The 15,336-nt window shown below is 49.6% G+C and overlaps 1 protein-coding gene across 15 annotated transcripts in view; it reads right to left on the bottom strand.

Annotated features, from left to right (window-relative positions):
* The window catches only part of MAPT (microtubule associated protein tau), a 119,292-nt gene extending 108,723 nt beyond the window's left edge, over positions 1-10,569 (bottom strand). For 4 of the 15 annotated variants that reach the window (XM_043904931.1, XM_043904934.1, XM_043904933.1 and 1 more), the window contains exon 1: positions 10,356-10,507. The gene's annotated coding sequence lies outside the window, so the exon portion shown is untranslated. Of the gene's footprint in view, positions 1-10,355 lie in introns of all 15 variants that reach the window. The other 11 variants (XM_043904923.1, XM_043904922.1, XM_043904928.1 and 8 more) reach the window with 9 other exon arrangements.
* Positions 10,570-15,336: the final 4,767 nt, after the last annotated feature.

Below are 15,336 nucleotides of genomic sequence, written 5' to 3'. Positions count from 1 at the left end.
ATCAGGAATCAAGCCTATGCCCTCTGCATCAGAAGCACAGAGTCTTAACCACTGGACCACCATGGAAGTCCTCAAGCCTTTAGATTATTAATTATCCAATAAACCTTTTGAGATCATGAGAGAGGGAATGAGGTAAGACAGTAATTTGGTATCACTGTCCAATCAAGAACAATTGGAAATAAGCATCTCTGAAATGCTCTGTAAATCAATGACAGAACTGGATTTGATCCAAGACAACTCTGTTGACACAAAATTTAGAATTCTGGTTCTAATTCAGGGGGAAGGGCTGTCATTTATCCTGGGGGAGGGGCACAGTTCCATGATTCCATGAATTGGTCCTTTCTGCCACTCCCTTCTTGGCATTATTATATTGGCTGTGGATCACATCACAGGCAGCTGTAGACTCAGGGGTCTTCTGATATCTTTTGTGTCCTGAGGAGGAGGACACAAGGATGAAAGTGCCTCCTGAGGCTTTTTGTAGCAGGCTTAGGCCTCAAGACAGTATCACCCACCCTTCCAGGGAAACCAGAAAACTAGGCCATAGGCTGGAAAGAAAACCTCCAGCTGGGACCAGAGATAATTCATGTCCTTCTTCTCTTTGATGCTTGATTTAGCAGCGGAGCAGACAGGACCAAAGGGAGACCCATGAATGAAACATCATTATCAATGTCTTCAGATTTAATTCAAATGTGCTGATTTAAAAATGCTTTTTAAAACTGCTGGACCTTGATCTAAAACTCCCTCACTAAGGAGAATTAACATGGTAAAGAAAATTTAAATTTATGTTGAGTTTTATGGGGAGAATTTTGCAACATCCCCTTAAGTAGGGATCCTATGGGAATGAATTCCAAGTGCCACGCTAGTCCTGGAAGTCAGGCAGGAGATGCAGGGAAGACACAATAGTCTCCACAGCAGGCCCTCTCCTGCCAGACACCATGTAAGAAGTAGAAATGAAGGAGGTAAATATTCAAGGCTGAGTCTCCAGGGCCTGATGTCCACAGCCAGGGCCTCATCCTACCACAGTCAACCTACCAGGTCCATCATATTTGTTACAATAGTCACACCACTTAAATATGGTGCAAGCTGATTACATTCAAGTGTTAAATGAAAGATGAATTCTGAAAATCATTCACTGGCTTTAAGATAATCAAGTTGAATACTTTGGAGAGATTTCATAAAGATGAGTAATTTTTAAGCTGTCAAACAGGATGTCAAAGATTGTGGAAAAATATAGTAAGACTCTAGACAGACTCCACATTCAGATTACACACAGTGTGATCCCTTGTTCCTATGGCTGGAAATCCTAGGCCATGCATTACAGGTGCTGCTTAGGCCAAAAAGACAAGGAACTCCAGCTAGCTGACCCAAACACCAAGAGGCCTGGACCCTACAGCAAAAGATGCGGAGGGGGGAATGACAACTATCTGGTTAAGTTAAATGTCTGAAAAATATATGTATCATTTTTTTTATGATTTTCTGATTTAATGACTTTTGAAAAAAATGTATTATGACTTTCATGGATAAGGTGTTAGTTGCTCGGGGAGTCTGAGTCTTGGAACCCCATGGAGTGGGCTCCTCTGTTCATGGAGTTCTCCAGGCAAGAATACTGGAGTGGGTAGCCATTCCCTTCAGGGGATCTTCCCGACCCAGCTATTGAACCCGGGTCTCCTCCACTGCAGGCAGATTCTTTACTGTCTGAGCTATGATAAGAAGGCTTCTTCTATTTATTTATTTGGCCACACTGAAAAGAAAGCTTGTGCGATCTTAGTTCCCTGATCAGGGATTGAACAGGGTCCCTCAGCAGTGAAAGCATGGAGTCCTAACCACTGGACAGCTAGGGAATTCCCAAGAAGCCTTCTTAAATCAGATTTATTAATTCAGATAGAACTCTGGTTATTGGATGCTTGGGGTTCCCTGGATTCAAAATATGTCAAGTTTGCTTTATTTAACATTTTTTCTACTTAACTCTCAGCTGCCGCCATGAATCAGCCTGCTTCTGAGTTTACCAAGTTCAGGGCTGCTTCATTATTTCATTTATAATCTCCCTCCTACATTGCCTTCCATTAGTTCTGTTGCTTTCAGTCTCATCTGTGCTCACTTTTTATGCAATGAGTGAACAGTAAGATATTGGAGTGAAGTGAAAGTCGCTCAGTCATGTCTGACTCTTTGAGACCCCATGGACTATATAGTCCATGGCATTCTCCAGGCCAGAATACTGGAGTGGGTAGCCTTTCCCTTCTCCAGGGGGATCTTCCCAACCCAGGGATCAAACCCAGGTCTCTGGTGTTGCAGGCAGATTCTTTACCAGCTGAGCCACAAGGGAAGCCCAAGAGTGGGTAACTGGAGTGGGTAACCTATCCTTTCTCCAGCAGATCTTCCTGGCCCAGGAACTGAACTGGGTCTCCATTGGTAAAGTGGATTCTCTACCAACTGAGCTATCAGGGAAGCCGGCGACCTGCTAAGCTGGCTCACCAGTAGTCCCAGGTTGGTGGGAGAGAGGGCGGTTCAGCTCAGGCCAGTGTGGACGGTACACAGCCTATTCCTGGTGTGCAGTGGATTTCAGGAAGGAAGAGGGCAGAAGCAGGGACAACAGATCATAAGTCATTCTGCTTGCCTATGGCAAGAGTTCTGTGTGTGCCTTGACACATGGGTGTGTGCGATTTTCCAGGGGGGCTTCACTTCCATTCAAACGACACCACTTGCCTGGTTCCAGATGGGACAGCCTACTTCTCCTATCTTGATCCCCACTCAGTGTAACAATATATCTGTTTCAACTGATTCTCCATCATCAGGGTCAGTAGGAGCCTTTGCACCTTCATCCAATCACAAGAGTCTACTCAAAGGCTGCTGCTGGTCATGAAGCCATTTAATGAGCAATTATTATGTGCCGAGCCCTGGGCTAAGCACTACATCACTCCACTTAAAACCCACAGCAACAGGCGAGATAGGTACTATTGTACCCCAAGTTACAAACAAGAAAAAACCTCTCTAAGAGGCTAAACAACCCAGCTTAGGGCTTGCAGTGAGCAGGGAAGGGGGATTTGCACCCAGGAGTTCTGATTCGAGCCCCCATCCTCAACCATTAGGGCAAACCTGCAGCTTCTACATGCAAGCCACTGTCCTGAGCTGGGGAACCTGCCCAGGGAAAACCAGCATCTGCCCTCCAGGCACTCACAAACCTTCCTTGAATAGCTGAGGCACAAGAATGCATTTCTTGGGGATTAAGTCTGAGTCTTCCTGATCAGGGCAGGTGCAGAGCCCATTGAAATCTCAACCAAGCGAAAACAATCTGAGATAATCCACCTGGAGGTCATTCAAGCTGGCATTTTGTGGAAGCTGATTCCTACCCCTAAACTGTGCTTATGCTCACTCAGTTGTGTCTGACTCTTTTGCGACCCCATGGACTATAGCCAGCCAGGCTCCTCTGTTCATGGAATGTCCCAGGCAAGAATGCCGGAGTGGGTTGCCATCCCCTACTCCAGGGAATCTTCCTGATCCAGCGATCGAACCCGTGTCTCCTGTGTCTCTGGCATTGGCAGACAGATTCTTTACCACTGCACCATGAAATGTTTCCTAATCAAAGAACCCTCAAAGCTCAAAAACCACCCCGAGCTGGCCTCAAACTGTCTCCTCGCACTCAGGTGGGGACCATCTATGCAGAGAAGGAACCTGGCAGGAGCGTGGCACCTGAGATAGGAAAAGAAGTCTTGGACAGCAATCCCTTTGGCAAGGGAACAGAAGACAGTTGGAGTGTGTGGTATGTGTCCAATCACCCACACAGGAGGCTGTGGGAAGTAGCAGGATCGTAGCTGGGTAGAGTGGCAGTGAGTCTTATGGATGGAGGATTCCAGGTCACCCCTTTACACCACAGCGTGACAGAATATTTACTGCAGAGCCTGGGCCCCAGGAAGTGGGAGAAGCCCCCAGACCCGCCTTTGCTGAGGGGGACTGAGATTCTTGCCTGAAGTCCTTCCTATGCCCACCCCACGCCTCTCACACCCACAGGCTCAGAGCTGGGTCCCAGTGGCAACTGCTAAAGCTTCAACCTCTCCAAGGTGCAGAACTTAAGATGTGGGTCAGATGTCCCTAAAACTTCAGTAACTTGACTTTGGCCATAGCTGAGTCTATGTCACTATCCCCTAATCTTGATTTCCAGCCTTCTTTAAGCCAAAAAGGCCTGGCTGTTCCTTTGTATAACCGAGAAGTCCCGATATCCTGGATTTGGGGGGAAGAGGTTTAAGATCCCCAGGGTATTTTCCCTGTTTTATAAACAGAGGCACAGAGGTTGAGTGAAACCCTTGTTTCATTTGTCAAAGCCGAAATTCCGAGCTTTAGGCTGTGCTCCAATTACAGACTCTTACAAAAGTTCATGTGAGTCAGTGGTTTTGGAATTAGAATATTCCACTGGGTCAATGTTATAGATTGTGCTTGGGTTCCTCTAACCCACAGTCGCCTATTAAGCCCACGTGCAGCTGAATAGGGGAGGAGTCTACTGTCAGGCACTCAGCTCCACTACTCACTGGCTGTGTGACCTTCAGTGAGTTACTAAACCTCTCTGCACTCCAGTTTCCCTGTATATAATACTGAGATAACAGAACCTGCCTACATAAAGGGGTTCTTGTGGGGATTAAATGGGGTAATCTCTGGGGAGCACCTGGGCTTCCCAGGTGGCCCAAGTGGTAAAGAATCCGCCTGCCAGTGCAGAGACCTGGGTTTGATCCCTGGGGCGGGAAGAGCCCCTGGATGAGGAAATAGCAACTGACTCTAGTATTCCTGCCAGGATAATTCCATGGACAGAGGAGCCTGGTGGGCTATAGTCCATGGGGTGGCAAAGAGCTGGGCACGACTGAGCACATACCCTAGGGAGCACTTAGAACAGGGACTCCAAGAAAATACTCAAGGAACATGAAAGTGAAAGTGCAAGTCACTCAGTCCTGTCAGACTCTTTGCAACCCCATGGACTGTATAGTCCATGGAACTGTTTAGGCCAGAATACTGGAGTGGGTAGCCTTTCCCTTCTCTAGGCGATCTTCCCAACCCAGGGATCAAACCCAGATCTCCCACAATGCAGGCGGATTCTTTACCAGCTGAGCCACAAGGGAAGCCCAAGAATACTGGAGTGGGTAGCCTATCCCTTCTCCAGTGGATCTTCCTGACCCAGGAAACAAACCAGGGTCTCCTGAATTGCAGGCGGATTCTTTACCAACTAGCTATGAGGGAAGCCCCATAAGATGCCATTAAGATGATGGTGCCAGGGTAACAGTGTTTCTGTAGCAGGGCTTCTCAACCCTGGCTCTAGAACTTTTGCGGCCAGGTCTCGGAGGCACTCTGGGCCTTGTTCAGCAGCATCCCTGGCCTCTATCCTCTAGATGCCAGTAGCACCCACCACCCAGTTGTGGAAATAAAAAAGTGCCGCTAGACATCCCAGTGGTCCCAGGGGTTGAGAACCACTGTTTTACAGGAAGGCCACTGACAGTCCCACATGAACGTCGGATTCCTCCTTTTGCTGCTGCCCACTGACGCCGGGGTGTTCTTTTCCCCTCACTTGCTGAAATGCCCCTCCCATGCCAGCTCCAAGTCTAGCGGAGGCGCCTCGGCTGGCAAGTTAGGAATGGTTGGTTGGGGGGATTTTCTGGGGCTGTGGCGGGGTTGGGGGTCCTCTAAGTGGAATGATGAAAAATGGGAGGAAGAAGGAGCAAAGGCAAAGGGGCTTTCCCCTCTCTGACCCTCTGACCCCCTACACGAGGTGGTGGGGCAGGGTCTTCCTTACCCCAGCGGGAGTGTGGTCTCTCCCCTGTGGTCTGGTCTCTCCCCTGTTGGCTTGTCTGGCAAATGAAGGTAAAGTGAGTGGTGGGGACCAGGCTGGGGAGCACAGGCAGCAGAAGGGGGAAGGCGGGAAGAGGGGGTGCGGGGAGGGTGTGGGGTGCACCGAGGGGCTCAGGCAGCGTTCTGGGTGTCATTTTGACACAGGGCAGCAGGGGACAAACTGGATTGGATTTCTCTCCCGAATTTCTTTTTTTAAAAAATATCCATTTATTTGGGTGCACCAGGTCTTAGTTGCCACGTGTGGAATTTTTTAGTTGTGACATGTGGGACCTAGATCCTGACCAGGAATCGAACCCCTGCATTGGGAACTCCATGTCTTAGCCACTGGACCACAGGGGAAGTCCCCCACAAAGTTCTTTTTTTTAATTTACTTATGTTTAGTTGAAGGATAATTGCTTTGCAGTATTGTATTGGCCCCCAAGACTTCTTGATGTCATGACCTCGAATAAGGCCCTCCTCCCATTCTGCTTTCTTTTCACCACCTTGTTCGACCTGCATTTCCCATTTTATTCATTTATTTGTTAAATGAGCATGGCCCAAAGACTTGCTGTGTGTCTAGCACTGTATTAAGCTCCTGAGGGTGTTTTTGTTTGTTTTTGAGCGATTCTTTTTCAAGGTGAGCCTAAGGAAGATACTAATTAACTAAATTGAAGGCACAATCTAATTGAATTAAAAACCAACATATGTTCATGTACATATCTGTGGAGCCACCCAAATCATATACATAAATGCTGAGGGAAGGTGGAATAAAACACAGTTTCTTAAACTTCCCACAAATGGGCTTCATGAACTGAGGTTAAAAAGGCAGAAGGAAAATTCAGCCTAAACAAAGGGCACCCCAATCCTGTAGCATCTCCAGGCTGCCACAGCTCTCAAAGAGCATGTGGGTCAAAGGGCATGTTCAAAAGAAGAGGCTCTTTTCCCAACTGGAATAAATCTGACCCTTCTTCAATCAAACTGACTGTACTTTTTTTTCTTGTGATTTGTGGGAATAATCCATTTCTTTTGTTCCTGTCAGGGGATCTGTGCCAGATACTAGAAACCACTCAAAAGCCACACCCTTCCGAGATGTGCAGAGGAGGTCAGACGGCCATGACTGCCATTCATTCCCCAAACCAGCAAAGCTGACAAGTGTCTCTCTCAAACTGTCCAAAGTTGAACCCCCAGAATCAAGCCAGGTTATTGCAGTACACATAACCTGTTATAGAAGCAAATGTTGGTCAAGAAATTGATTAGCTTCAAGAGTCACTCTGGAGTGGTCGCTGGGAGGAGGTGTGCTATTTATTCAGGGGAAGGTTTGGAGATGGAGGAATGGAAAGGCAATTCTTATCGGGCAAACATAAGCAGCATCATAAAACACAAAAGGATACTTTAATTACGGTAGGAAAGGAATTTCTTTTTGTTGTCGGACAGGTCAGTTGGAGGGACAAGGATCAGATAAAACCCGAAGCTGTCCTGCTGAGCCCGAAGTCGAGTGGCCCGGAGGGGCAGGCCGGCAGTCTCCGTCCCAGGTCCCCTAAACCATCCCAAGCCATACCAGCCAGAGACCTGCCCACGGTCCCGAGTGCCTGACGCCAAGCAGGTCTTCCGGACTTAAAACAGCCCCCACCTGCTGGAGATTCCGGGACAGGAGTCGATGGCCCTCGAATCGGTGCCGGGAAACCCTGATCAGTGGCTGGCTCAGCGCTTCAGCGTCGGAGCGTGGGCGCAAACGGGGCATCCCTGGAGATCCCAGGTAGGCAAGCGCGCCCAGAGTCAGGGATGGAGTTTCTGGATCAGCGTAGGAAGGACCATCTCCTGGCCCCCGGATTCCCCTATTCACAACTCCTCCTGGCCTTGCAGACCCCAGAGCCCCATCAAATCGCCAAAAACACCGCAAAATAGAGTAAAATCGCGGACGCTTGTACTGCACTTTGTTTCTAGTACTGGGCTAAAGGCACTCGCCTCTGCCAGCTCTTTCTCCCCCAACCACAGGAGATGACCTCTGCCCCAGGTCCATCCCGAGCAGCGGTGGCCGCGGGCTCCCCGTTTCCAGGGCCATTCCGAGACCCTCGCTCTGTCTGGTATCAGAATCTCTCGTCCCCCTCTATTGGCGGGGATGATGCTCGAATTGATCCTTGAACCTCTCCAAACCAGCTTCGATCTTGAAGCCACACGGGAAGGTTCGGCCTGGCGCGGGCAGGCTCTCGACCCCCAACCAAGTCATTCCCCACCTATTCAGGTAAATCTGCGCGGCTCGAGAAGACGATTTGGCCCCTAAAATGCTCATCCTTCTCAGAACTGCGCCCTCGCATCAGTTTCCAGAGACAGAATTAACCAGAAAGCCGGCCAGGATCCGGCAAATGGAAGGAAAGAGAGGCTCGGATGTGTTCGCCAGGGCCCGTACTCGCCTCTCTGTCCCCTCCCCCCTCCCCCTCTGCCCCCTCCCCCATCTTCACCTCCCGGTTTCAAGGCGGCGGCGAACTCGGACTCATAAGAGAAAATTCCGCACAGTTCTAAAATAAAATTCGACTGTAATAACAAAAACACGAGAGATGTCTGTCTGGGTGGCTGCAGCCACCGGAGTCCAATAAGAAGAGCCATGGGTTCAGGGTTTGTGGGGGAGGTCTCCCTCCATCACCCCCCAGGAGCCGGGGCCGGGGCCTGGCCCTATCTATCCCAGGTTCACAGTCTCTGTTCGGAAGGGGCGGGGCAACGCCCCGAGGTCCATTCCCGCTGCTCCCGTGGTCTCCTTGACAACCTCCCCCCTATCCCCCCGCCCCAGTCCTCTTAATAAAATGGGTGTGGCCCGCAGTACCGGAGGAAACCTCTTGCCCCCTCCTCACAATCTCCCTCCTGGCAAAGCAACAGGGCGTGAAGCGAAGAGGGGCCCCGCCTTTGAGCTCCCACCGGGGGTCTCCGGTGCTCCTAGGTGTACAGCCTGGTGGGGCGTCGCCCCCGGACGCTCCAGGTATGGGGAGGGGCATCTTGCCTCTGCGGCCACCGGCAAGGCGCGCAAGGACCTCGGATCCCACCCTTTCGGCCTCTCGGAGGCTTTCTGGCGCGCGCCCCGGTTCTGGGAGGGGGCTGCGCGGGGTCACGCCCGGTCCATGCGTGCCCCCCGGGAGGACTAGAGTTCCTCGACCCCGGCGAGCTCCGAGATCTAACAAAGGGCTCGGAAATGAGGGGCAAAAAGCGGGGGTTGGGGGAGAGGCGGGAGCTCTGGTTAAACACCTTCATAGAATAAAAGCCAAAAATCAGGGCTGGCAACACAGACCATGTAAGCCCTACAAACAAAGCAGTCAGGCCCCCGAGGAAGATCTCGGGTGAACGCCCCCGGTACCCATGCAGCAAAGTGCCAAGATTTCAGCGCTAATTGCTCCCCCTCCCCTTAATGACAGTCCCCGCCCTGTCCTCCAAAGCTCAGCCATCCGGCTTGGCATGGCACTGTAAAGACGTGACACACCGCAAAAAGATGGCACCTCGCGATCGGAGGGGAAAAAAGCAGGGGTGGAAGTGGGAGGAGGCACAGCCTACCCTCCCCCTCCTCGCCCACCCGGGTCCACACCCACTGCCGCAGTGAGGGGCGAGCCCTGCGCGCCAGCCCCGCGCCTCCGGCAGGGAGCGCACACGCCGGACGCCCGGCGCAGAGCGCAGAGAAAGGGGCCCGCCCCGAAATGCACCTGCCGCCCCTGAGCGGGTCTGTGCGGGGCTGCGGCTGTGCGCACCCTCGAGCCGGGATCTGCAGCTGCGAAGTCCTTCCATATCCCAAGTTCAGGGCACCCCTGCCTTGTTGAGCCTCCACACTGGGAGCCGCGCACTACGTTCTCTCGGGCACTGCGCTGCTCGCGTCTCGGTGCCAGGCGCGCGCAGGGGGAAGGGCAACTAAAGTGACAGCGCCAAGACCCCTCCCCATCTCCCTGGTTTCACTCCCAGCCCCCAAATGTCCCCTGCGGGTTTCTGAAGGAGGAAAACGAGAAGAGGGTGGGCCACCGCCTTAAACCAAGGGCAGCGAAAGCCCGGCTGGAATCAGGGCCGGGGAGGGGTAGGGAGGGGCAGGCAGGGAGTCATCTTTTCTAGAAACCGATCAATACCTTGTCTGCAAACCGAGGCAGAGAAATTGGATTACAGGTTAGGTTTAGGGGGTCGTCATTGGACCCCTCTCCACCCACCCCCCACAGAGTCACACGCCCATTGCGGCAAAAGACGGTGTTCGAGCGTGCATAGCAGCCCCCTCCCCCAGATCACGGCCATCCGCGCCCCACCCTGTGGGCACAACCTCCGCCGTGCCCGCGTGAAGCGGGTCGTATAGACAACCCCCCCCCCACACACACACACAGGACATACACACACACGCATGCATCCCTTGCATGGGTCCCTTTCCAAGTCACCCCAATCCCAGCGCCGGAGCGCAGAGGGCTCAAGGAGGGGCCGTCGCCGTTGCTCCCGACCAATGCCCACCTCATGAAACCCATCTCTGAGGCGAGGGGCGGCGGTATGCAGGTGCAGCCGGGAGGACGGAGAGGCAGATTTCGGAGCCTCGCACTTACCTGATAGTCGACAGAGGGCGAGGACAGTAGAGGGTGGCAGAGGAGAAAGTGGCTGTGGTGGCGGCGGCAGAAGGTGGGCGGCGGCGGCGGCGCGGCTGCTGGTGCCTGAGCTGGTGGGTGGCCGAGACTGCGAGCACGCGCACGAGGGGAGAGGGCGCGCTCCAGCGGCCTGCGGGCGGCGCAGGCGCGAGCAGCGGGAGCGCGGGCCTCCCCAGGGGGAGGGGCGGGCCGTGAGGCCTCGGTGTGCGTATTCTCCTCCGGCCACCAGTGGGCGCGCGCGAGCGCCCCAAGGTTCGGCCCTTCCCCGCCTCCCTGCTCTCTCCTCTCGGCGCTTCCAGTCCCGGGTCTCCCCTCCTCCCACGACTTGGGCCGCGGCGCTGACCGCAACGCGCACGCGCGTTCCTTGGCGCACGCGCACTCTGGGTCTCCTGTCGCGGTTGGAGCCTTTGTCTTATCCGAGGGGGTCTCCTCCCTTGGTAGGGTGGCTTGGTTGCCCCCTGGGTCGAGAAGGGGGTGGGTGCTCCGCCCCCAGGTCCGCTGCCCCCTTTTCCCCCCTGACGTCTTGGAGTGATGTCCTATCTCGGGAAGGTTCTGGGCGGGTTTCCATATGGCCATCCCTCCAGTCCGTCCACTCCAGACCTCAAAACCTCCCTGGGCTTGCCCATCTTATTGCTGGCACCCTGACCCTCCCCTGAATTTTCCAAAATGATTCCCCTTGTTGCAGATCAGTTTCCTTGGATCTGCTTGCTTTTCACCTTTTCTTGTTACTGATCAAGGTGAATTCTTGGCAGATCTACTTCAATTTGCTAAGACAACTGAGTTAAGGCTAACTTACAACTGAGTTAAGGCTAACTCAGTTGTAATAAGGTAGTGCAAGGTTTTGAAGGGTTTTGGTTTTTTTGTTTTAACGGGATTATTCACATCTATTATCTTCGCCCTAAGAATAAAATCTTAAATTAGATGAAGTTTCACTTACCGCGTTACAGAACATTTTCACATATAAAGTTATTTTTATCTTGTTTGTCAAACACTGTTACACTGTATAGAGTTTGAGATCTGAATTTCTAATTGCCTGCTGGAGATTCTCACTTGGATAACACTGCTTCAGATTGAAACTGACCGGAGGCTCTCATCCTCTCAGTCAGCCAATCTCTAGGCTTTGTCCTTAGCTGGTCTCCCCAACATCTAATTTAAGCCCTGACAGTCAGTGGGAGGCTTTAAATGTATGAGGGCTTGGGGACTGCTGTCTTGTACTAAAAGGACAAGAATTTGTCTTAAAGCTTTTATTTGCATAGCTCACATTTTTTTCAAAGCAATGTTGTGTATTACGTGCTAAGTCACTTCAGTCGTGTCTGACTTTTTGCGACCCTATGGACTGTAGCCCACCAGGCTCCTCTGTCCATGGGATTTTCCAGGCAAGAATTGTGGAGTGGGTTGCCATGCCCTCCTCCAGGGGATCTTCCCAAGCCAGGGATTGAACCCATGTCTCTTACGTCTCCTGCATTGGCAGGTGAGTTCTTTACCACTCGTGCCACCTGGGAAGCCCTTGTATGTTATAGATTAATACAAAAAGAAAGTAACTAAAGATTGTCTATTCACAGGGGTTTAATTACTTTCTACTGGGAGCACTGAGTGGATGGTGTAGATGGAAGCCAGTTTCTTCAGTTCTGAGTCTCTAGAATTGACCCTTTGGCTGTTCCAACTGCCACCTTTACCCTAAAGACCATTTTCGTGGTTCTGAATATGTAGTGATCTCACTGGTCTCGCTTGTCTGTTTCTTTCTATGTCAGCCCACCCTGCCTTCTAACCTGCTTCTAACCGCTCCATAAGTGAAATTAAACTCCTTCTCCTTAAACTCCTGTGCATCCCCTTCCCCAGTCCCTGCTCTGCCCCCCAGCACATCATCTGAGCCTCTGTCCTCTCCAGTTTTTTCTCTCATCTACTCTATGGCCAACTGAACTTGCCTGACTGAACTCTTACTTTCCTCTGGGGTTCTCCTTTTCCTGCAAAGTCCTTACTCTTTCTCCATCCACCAATATCATACCTAACTTTCAAACCCTAGTTCAAATTTTAGCAAAGCCTCCCCTAATCATTCCACTCGAAGGGATATTTCCAACCTGCAGAGTATTTGAACAACAAGAAGGGCATTTGTTCTGCCTAACTGCGTGCTCAGCAAGGTTTTTGTTTGTTGGTGACTGTGTCATGCATCTTACAGTATTTAACCTGGGTCCATGGCAGTGAAAGCTCCGAATCCTAACCACTAGACCACCAGGGAACTTCCTAGGCAAGATGCTTTGATGAAACACCTACATCCTCTCTCATAGCCACCGTAGGGGATTATCTATGATATCTATAAACTAGATTAGAAAATTAGTTATTAACATTACAGACAAATGCTCCACCATACAAAAGGAACAACATCCAAACTCCGCTAAATGTCAGTTCCCTGTTGCATTTGAAATGTGAGTTGATCTACAGGCAGATTTGTAAACACTGCAATTATATAAAGGGAGGCCGATCCATGCCTTAATTTCTCTAGACTTACGTCTCAGTAATTATTGCTTAGGCCCATATTTTCCTTTCTGTCTTTATATTTCCTGAACGCTTCTTATCCACCTCTCCTTCCCTCTATTATCCTGCTGAGAACATTGCCCCTTGTTTAGGTTTTCTGGATTCCAACAAGAAGCAGGACAAACTGCAGGTGGGGGTTTCAGTTACATGTGACTCAGCGGAGTAGCTCTATTGTCAAAAAAGCGAGGATGATCCTGGGCCCCAGAAATAGGGACAAGGCATAACAGAGCCATGAGGTCAGCCTCTCCTTATACTTGACTTTGCTCAGTCGTACTGGATCTCCCTGCCTCGGGGAGTGTCAGGGGATTTGGGGAGTTCTCAGAGGGGTGCCCCAAATATAGAACTTGAAAACAAGTTGAGCATTAAGTTTCACTTAAACTGTGCTATCACTGGCAAAATCCCACTCTATGGAAGATATAGTCAGAATTCTGGAAGTAAGAAGTAATGTGCAACGTGATGACTGTAGCTAACACTACTGCCTGGTATGTTTGAAAACTGCTAAGAGAGTAAAAGTTCTCACTACAGGGAAAAAGACTTTTTTTGTAACTAAACTTATTGTTGTAATCATCCCTCTCTCTCTCTCTCTATATATATATATATATGTATATATATATACACACACACACACACACATATATACATATATACATATTTAAAAATTTTTAAATTTTGGCTGCCCTGGGCCTTCACTGCGGTGCCTGGCTTCTCTTGTTGCAGCACTCAGGTTTAGTTGCCCCACAGCATGTGGGATCTTAATTCCCCAACCAGGAATCAAACCTGGCATACCCCCTGCATTGGAAAGCAGATTCTTAACCACTGGCCCCACCAGTGAAGTACCCCTGCTGTACACTTTAAACTTATACTGTGCAGTCTGTCAATTATATCTTAATACAACTGAAAAAGAAAAGAATCCTAAGTTATCAAAATATTGAGATCTGAGTCACATCTCACTGGCTACAGGCTGGAGGTTGTACTTGACTTTATTGTTTACAAGCTCTTCTTGGTTCAGAGTGAATATCATTATCACTTCTTTTTCTAACTAATACCAAGTTCTAAGTACTATTATTAGTGTCTTAATTTTTTTTTAATCAGAGAAGGAGGTTGTTTATACTTGCAACAAACACTTACATGCCTCCTTTCTGTGGGGAATTCAGTGACAACCAGGATTGTAAGGTGCTCTCAGTATAGTGATTTGCAGGTGACTTATTAATCGATATTGATCTTATACATTGAGGGCTAACCAATCTGCAAAGGATACACACTGTGTGATCCCCACTATATGACATTCTGGAAAAGACAAACCTATAGAGATAGTAAAAAGGTCAATAGTTGTCAAGTGTTGAGGGGGAAGAAGTGGGGCAAAGAGGATTTTTAGGGCAGTGAAATTATTCTGTATGATGTTTTAATGGTAAATTCGGGTCATCATACATTTGTCAAAATTCACAGAACGTACAACACCAAGAGTAAATTCTAATGGAAGACTTCCCTGGTGGCACAATGGAGAAGAATCCACCTGTCAATACAGGGGGCATGGGTTTGATCCTTGGTCCAGGAAGACCCCACGTGCCTGAGCACCACGACTCCTAAGCCCCTGTGCCTAGAGCCTGTGCTGCACAACAAGAGAAGCCACCAATGAAAAACCCTCAGACCGCAAGGACGAGTAGCCACTGCTCATCGTAACTAGAGAAAGTCTGCACACAGCAACAAAGATGCAGTGCAACCAAAAATAATAAATAAATAATTTTTTAAAAAGCTCTAATGTAAACTGACTTTGGGTGATAATGATGTATCAATATAGGTCTCATGGATTGTAACAGAGTTACCACCCTGATGCCTGATGTTGATGGTAGGTGACGCTGTGTGTGGGAGGGGGCAGGAAGTTTGTGGAAACTCTGTATTTTCTACTCAGTTTTATTTGAACCTAAAACTACTATAAAAATAAAATCCACCTTTTAAAATTAAATTCAAACAAAATTGGAAAAATGCAAAAAAACAAAAAAACTTTGGCGTTAGGTACCACCCAGGCAGTTTATGGCATACATTATTTAAAAATAAAATATTTATTTAAAAATAAAATTCTAGGACTTCACTGGTGGTACAGTCAATAAGAATCCATCTGCCAATGCAGGGGACAGGGGTTCGATCCCTGGTCTGGGAAGATCCCACATGCCGTGGAACAGCTAACCTGTGGGCCACAACTACTGAAGCCCGTGTACCCTAGAGCCCCTGCACCACAGAGAAAGCCCACGTGCAGGAATGAAGACTCAGGGCAGGGCAACCAAAAATAAAATAAATAAATAAATGTCAAAAAAGAATGCAGTATTGCAATTAAAATACATGAAATATCATTAAAAATAAAATTCTAAACATTATGATTTTTTGAGCAAGGGAAGTCTCCATGAAGTCAGTG

Source organism: Cervus elaphus, chromosome 5 (assembly GCF_910594005.1).
Source record: "Cervus elaphus chromosome 5, mCerEla1.1, whole genome shotgun sequence".
In the NCBI taxonomy this organism is placed as follows: domain Eukaryota; kingdom Metazoa; phylum Chordata; class Mammalia; order Artiodactyla; family Cervidae; genus Cervus; species Cervus elaphus.
Note: the sequence above shows the minus strand (reverse complement) of the source record. Positions and strands in the feature narration are given on the sequence as shown.